Raw genomic sequence first — 6,000 nt, 5'->3', positions numbered from 1 at the left:
CGGTCAGAGATCCATACTGGCTATTTGAAAGCCAGGTTAATGTCATACTAGTGGGTTATTTATATCACAAGACAACCACCGCTGAAATTGCATTGCTTTCGTTTTCCCATGCGCTGAAATCTCTGCGTGCGGCCTAGTGACAGGCCAACACCAAGCCCTTTTTTCCTTCTGCTACTTGTGGGAGAAGACCATGTTTTTTTGATATCTATTAATATTGTTTTGATTATTGACATATTTCATTGTGTTTGGAGGACATTATGTTCGCAGTGGGGAGGGTGTGAGGGGGGGGGCTGTTATTGAATAGGCCTAGTTGGCATACTGTCTTGTGGTTTTGAAACAGTCAATCGCATGGCCTGCTCTGTCAGCGGGATAACCGGAGAAGGAGGAAGCACTTTGTTTAGGCTGTGACATGTCTGTAGTGGTGCTGTGTAGATTACTAATGGGCTGAATACCCCCAGTCTGGAATCAGGCCTTTTTTTTTTAATATATATATATATAAATGGGCATAATTAGCCTCCCTGTGGACTGGGTTGTTATTATTTTTTTAATATTCCTGTACGGGTGCATGAGTTAGCAGGGTGTTCACAGATGCTTTCACAGATGATTTCCAAAGTGACCAGAGTGGCTGATCAGATCTGTTTGTTCGCTTGAGGAGCTGGGTGTAGACATCCTGACAACCGTAGAGATGTGTATCAAATGTAATCTTTTCTAAGTTCATTCTATTAATCTTTTATTAATTTTCTTTTCCCCCCCACCACGGTATGAATTTTTCACGAGAAAATACAGGACTCTTGTTGAATCCTGGTGGCGTATGTATGTGTTTTTAAAATTCTATTGGAAAATTAGCTAGCTTTTGGTAGCCAATCTTACAATGTTTGGTTCTTTTGGGTTAGCATTTGCTAAGCATAATGCTGTCTGTCTTTTGGAAAGGAAACGGTAGTATTCCAGCTGCTTGGAACACATAGATATATACACACACACTCACCCATCCATCCAAACAAACAATGCTCTACCAAACTATTGAGATTTCCCAGTCGAAAGTATGTATTTTTAGTATTATAGGTCCATGGGAGAATGTAGCATCAGTTAGAATGCTGTGTATAAAAAGCTGTGACTCAAAAACAGATGAATACAGTAAATATACACCTTTGTATACACACCAACACACACATACACATGCCCACACATCAGGCTGATTAAGGCCAGACCATGTATAACCCAGTGTAACAGGCAGAGAGGAAGAGAGGTGTATAGCCCAATAAACCAGTATCTGCCACTTTTGTTTACAAGAAAACTCATTGTAAATGGAATATATATAAATATATTATTTGTATTTAAATCATTTCAAATAAAAGAACTTTTAAAATCAGTATGTGAAAGTGTGTGTACTTCAAAACAAAGATGCTGCAAAGGTTTCCCTAATGAAACCCTGAAGTTTTTTAAATAATTGACTGTACCTTATACTGTTTATTTATCAAGTATGAAGGTTCTAGTACCCTTATTCTTAGAGTGTCAAGTCAAGAGTGTGTTTCCAACACATAGATGCTAGAGCCTAGATCAAGAGCTGTTTCCACTGCTGACAGTCCAAAAATTAGTTTAGGATTAGGCCCTTTAAACCAGATTGGGGGGCAGTCCTGCCCCTGGCAATTAGATCAGTTGAGAAAGGTGTGCTTTCAGCAGGACACTGGGCTTGATTGGAGTTCACTACCCCTGCTTTAAACCCTATTTACATGGGGCCCTTACACATTATTACCTAGGTTGCCTAATAGTTTTATAGCAGCTACTCTATATTTTATAGCATTTATTGAATAATCGGTAGTTATTATAGCAGGGGTTAAAGGTAAAGATTTTAGGGGGTCAACAACACAGATTTGCTAAGATAACACAAATTGGGGGGGGGGGTGATTTTGTTTTTGATGATTTTTATTATTATTATTATTGTTTCTAGCAATTGTGGAACCCTTTTTAGTGCTACAAAATAAAGGTCCTATATACAGAACGTTTTCAATGATGGAGAAGAGCCGTTAAACCATTTTCTTTTACTGAAGAAGACAAACAATTTTGTTGAAGTAGAATTTTCAATAAAAAAATTATATTCTTTGTGTGTATTAAAAAAACTACATTTGTGGTGGACCCTTTAGGACCCATCCTCCTGGGTGCCAGTGCTGAACAGGTTGCAATAAATATTCAACACACCGACAGGACACATCAGACCACTCGCTTTAATTAAAAAATAACGTTAATAATTAAATTTCGCGGTTTTATTACATTCAAATATAATAATAATAATACATTTAAAGTAAAGCCCACGTGAGCCTGTTAATCTGTTTTCCAGCTGATAACAGACACGGATCTCCAATCGTCCTTGGTAGTCAGATGTAGGTCAGACCCGGTCTGTCGTCCCTCTCTGTCTCTCTCTGTCCCTCTCTGTCTCTCTGTCTGTCTCTCTCTCTCTGTCTCTCTCTGTCCCTCTCTGTCTCTCTCTCTGTCTCTCTCTCTCTGTCTCTGTCCCTCTCTGTCTCTGTCCCTCTCTGTCTCTCTCTGTCCCTCTCTGTCTCTCTCTGTCTCTCTCTGTCCCTCTCTGTCTCTGTCCCTCTCTGTCTCTCTCTGTCTCTCTCTGTCCCTCTCTGTCCCTCTCTGTCTCTCTCTGTCCCTCTCTGTCTCTCTCTCTGTCTCTCTCTGTCCCTCTCTGTCTCTCTCTGTCTCTCTCTGTCCCTCTCTGTCTCTGTCCCTCTCTGTCTCTCTCTGTCTCTCTCTGTCCCTCTCTGTCCCTCTCTGTCTCTCTCTGTCCCTCTCTGTCTCTCTCTCTGTCTCTCTCTGTCCCTCTCTGTCTCTCTCTGTCCCTCTCTGTCTCTCTCACATGACTTGGTGGGTTGGTGGTCCTATTCTGCGCTCGCTCACCGCAGGACTGACAGGGGATAAACACGCCGCTTAAACGGCTCTGACCTGATCCAGCAGAGTTTTCCATGTAGGAGTTCCTACCTGACCACACCGAAATCCCGAGCGGCCCCTCCGCTTAATCACATCCCCTGAGGGGTGTGTGTGTGTGTGTGTGTGTGTGTGAGAGAGAGACAGAGAGAGAGAGAGAGCGAGAGAGAATAGACATTGTATTTAGCTCTTTCCGGGGACCTATTATACCTGTGATTATATCAAATTGAATATTTACAAAATTGTAACGTTTATGGAGATGATGAAAACGTATAGTTAAATATGTAAATGTATTTATTAATTAATTCATTAATTATATAATTAAATAATAATAATTATTTAAATAAAAGCACACCCCGGCAGGCTTGTATTTCTGTCCTCGCGGGGTATTTCCACTGATTTCCGTGTTACTGCAGACGCTTTAAAGCTGCATTTGAATACATTCAGACATAAATCAGTGATAATGACCAAACGAAGAGAGGAATACAACGCACCGAGGAGTGTGTGTGTGTGTGTGTGTGTGTGTAGAGCGAGAGAGAGAGAGAGAGAGAGAGAGTTGAAGCCGGAATCGGCGACAGCGCGCGCGGAGCGGGGAAGCCGGGGAACAGAGCCCGGAGTGTGTGTGTTGTGTGTGTGTGGAGCTAACCAGGGAGCGATGAGCGACTGAGGTAAAGTATGGGGGTTAAGTTTAAGATTCGTGCTGTGTGTGTGTGTGTGTGTGTGTGTGTGTGTGTGTAAACGGCGGGTCGCACGTGCTTGCACGAGACGAGGGAGGCTCGAGCGCGCCAAGTTGACGGAACGGAGCAGGACGGAAGCTGGTACTTGGCGATTGCTAACATGCTGCGTGTGGGAAAGGGACTGTCTGGGGCGAATATAAGCAGTAACGTGGGTATATTCATGTATTTTATGTCATTATTAGCCAACATATGCAGGGCCTCTTTCTGAAGTGATGCTTGAATGAAGTCTGAAGGGGAAGGTCAGGATCATTCAGACTGAAGCAAAGTCGTTGACAGTGGTTGGGGGTGAAATGGTTTCTTTTAGGGAATCTTACCTACAGTCTGATTTCTGTACAGTGGAGGATGATTTAAAAAAGCACAATGTCTACAACACGGATATAGCGATTTTATTTACTACCCTAAACCACCTGTGAAAGATACAAGTACATGTTCTCTTTTATATGTAATCCTAGATGGTAAAAACTACTGGCAGGAGGACCACATTCAGTCATTAGTGTTTACAACAATCTGCATGTCAAATAAATAAATGAATGAATAAATAAATAATTATTCAGTAAGTTTTTCTGAAACAGCATTTCTCTCCAAACCACCCAAGATGACTGTTTACATCCCAACCATTTAATTATGCAGAAAATGTGAATAAATGGTGGAATTCCTCAACTTTAAAGTACCAGCTTCTGCTCCGAAACTCAAAATTAGAGACACACCCATCAATAAATAATCTAATCGAAATTGGGATTACATCTACCTGCTTAGCTGGCTTAATTAGAAAAGTGCATTTGCCGCGTGCTCACTAGGGTAAAACTAGGTGTTTTTGCTAAGTGGTTGGTGTATTGTTCCAAATAATTGCTACGTGGTTGCTATGGTATCCCAGGTGGTTTCTGTGGGGTGGCTAAGCAGTTGCTGGCTGGTTGCTATGGTATCCTAGGTGGTTTCTATGGGGTGGCTAAGCAGTTGCTGGCTGGTTGCTATGGTATCCCAGGTGGTTGCTAGGGTGCTGCTAAATTGTTGTTGTGGTAACCCAGGTGGTCGGTTGGGTGTTACTAGTGTTTGTTTTTTTTTTACCATAAAGTTGCAAACAGTCTGTTGCTTTGTGAAAAACCTATGTTTTGTGCTGTGCACTAGCTTGAATCAGAACAATAAAAAGAGTGTCATTTGGATAACTATCAGACAAATTTTGTAATATGTCAGATATCTTATCTGCCAGTCTCCCGTGATATCTACCGATAAGGATAGGATTCCGATATCTTTGTGCCACTGTCCGCTGTGTGTGATAAGTGTGGCGAAAACACTCAGCTTGCAGTCTAATCAGTGCGGTTGTTTTTCTCTGGAAAGCTGTGCGCTCTCCCGGGACCGTCCAGGCCCCACCTGCTCTGCTGCTGCTGCTGCTGCTGCATTTGCCTTGTCAACAATTCCCAGTGTGTCCTGTAGGCCTTTGCACACGGCCAAGAGAAATCACTGAGAGGCGGGTAAAAGGCAAGATGCTTTTCCGACTGGAGCACCTAAACACATTGCCTTAAACCATTGTTCTCAGAGGAATGTGGCTGGCTCAACAGCTCTGTAGGACGATGATCAGATGCGGGGATGTCTTCGGAGGAAAGCGAGGTTGAGTGTGGTCAAAGTAGAAGCCCATTAGATAGAGATCCGCATTCCGTGTTCACTTGGTCTCAATCACACACATAAACACTGTGCAGTGGGCTGTGTGAAGAGACCCTGAGGCAGCCTGCCAGAGCGAATAAGGGGATACACAAAGTCTTTATTATTGGACCAAACAAGCCTCTAGAGATGAGCTGTGAGTGTGTTCATAAGGATTGAAAAACAAGGCCTAGTCATGAGGTGCTCTTGAGCCTTTCCGAAACAAGATTACATGTTTACAGTTATCATAAGCACCATATGGGTAAGAACCACTGCCCCGCTCTCTGAAAGGGTAGTAAATAGTGAACTCCTGTTGACCTTCAGGCATGTTCTCTAACTGAGTGGCACCATGTGGCCAAATATGTGTGCCATCTTTGCTCTACCCTTCAGAGATGGTGTTACACTAGATTTTGGAACATTGCTGTTAGGGTTTGATTTGATCTGAATTCACCCACAAGCGCTTTAGAAAGTTCCGGTACTGATGTCGGACGAGTAGTTCTAGATCACAAATGACGCTTCAGTTCATCACGAAGATACTGGATGAACTCAGAGAGCACAGTTCCACTGCTCCAGACCCAATGCTGTGGAGGGCTTTATACCCCTCTAACCCACATTTGTGACTGTGGATTTGATTTGAGGTGTCCTGTCCACAAATTTTTGGACACATAAGTGATTCACACATTGTTCCCCAGCCTGGATG

The 6,000-nt window shown here is 42.8% G+C and overlaps 2 protein-coding genes across 2 annotated transcripts in view; both read left to right on the top strand.

Moving 5' to 3' along the window:
* Nucleotides 1-269, top strand: part of sec63 (SEC63 homolog, protein translocation regulator) — a 15,444-nt gene extending 15,175 nt beyond the window's left edge. The window contains exon 20 of the mRNA XM_072678862.1: nucleotides 1-269. This exon is cut by the window's left edge and continues 1,684 nt beyond it. The gene's annotated coding sequence lies outside the window, so the exon portion shown is untranslated.
* Nucleotides 270-3,467: 3,198 nt separating this feature from the next.
* The window catches only part of scml4 (Scm polycomb group protein like 4), a 51,957-nt gene continuing 49,424 nt past the window's right edge, over nucleotides 3,468-6,000 (top strand). Inside the window, exon 1 of the mRNA XM_072678844.1 lies at nucleotides 3,468-3,596. The gene's annotated coding sequence lies outside the window, so the exon portion shown is untranslated. The remainder of the gene's footprint in view (nucleotides 3,597-6,000) is intronic.

The sequence above is a fragment of the Salminus brasiliensis genome, chromosome 1 (assembly GCF_030463535.1).
Source record: "Salminus brasiliensis chromosome 1, fSalBra1.hap2, whole genome shotgun sequence".
NCBI classification, from domain to species: domain Eukaryota; kingdom Metazoa; phylum Chordata; class Actinopteri; order Characiformes; family Bryconidae; genus Salminus; species Salminus brasiliensis.
This window is presented reverse-complemented; position numbering and strand designations above follow the sequence as displayed.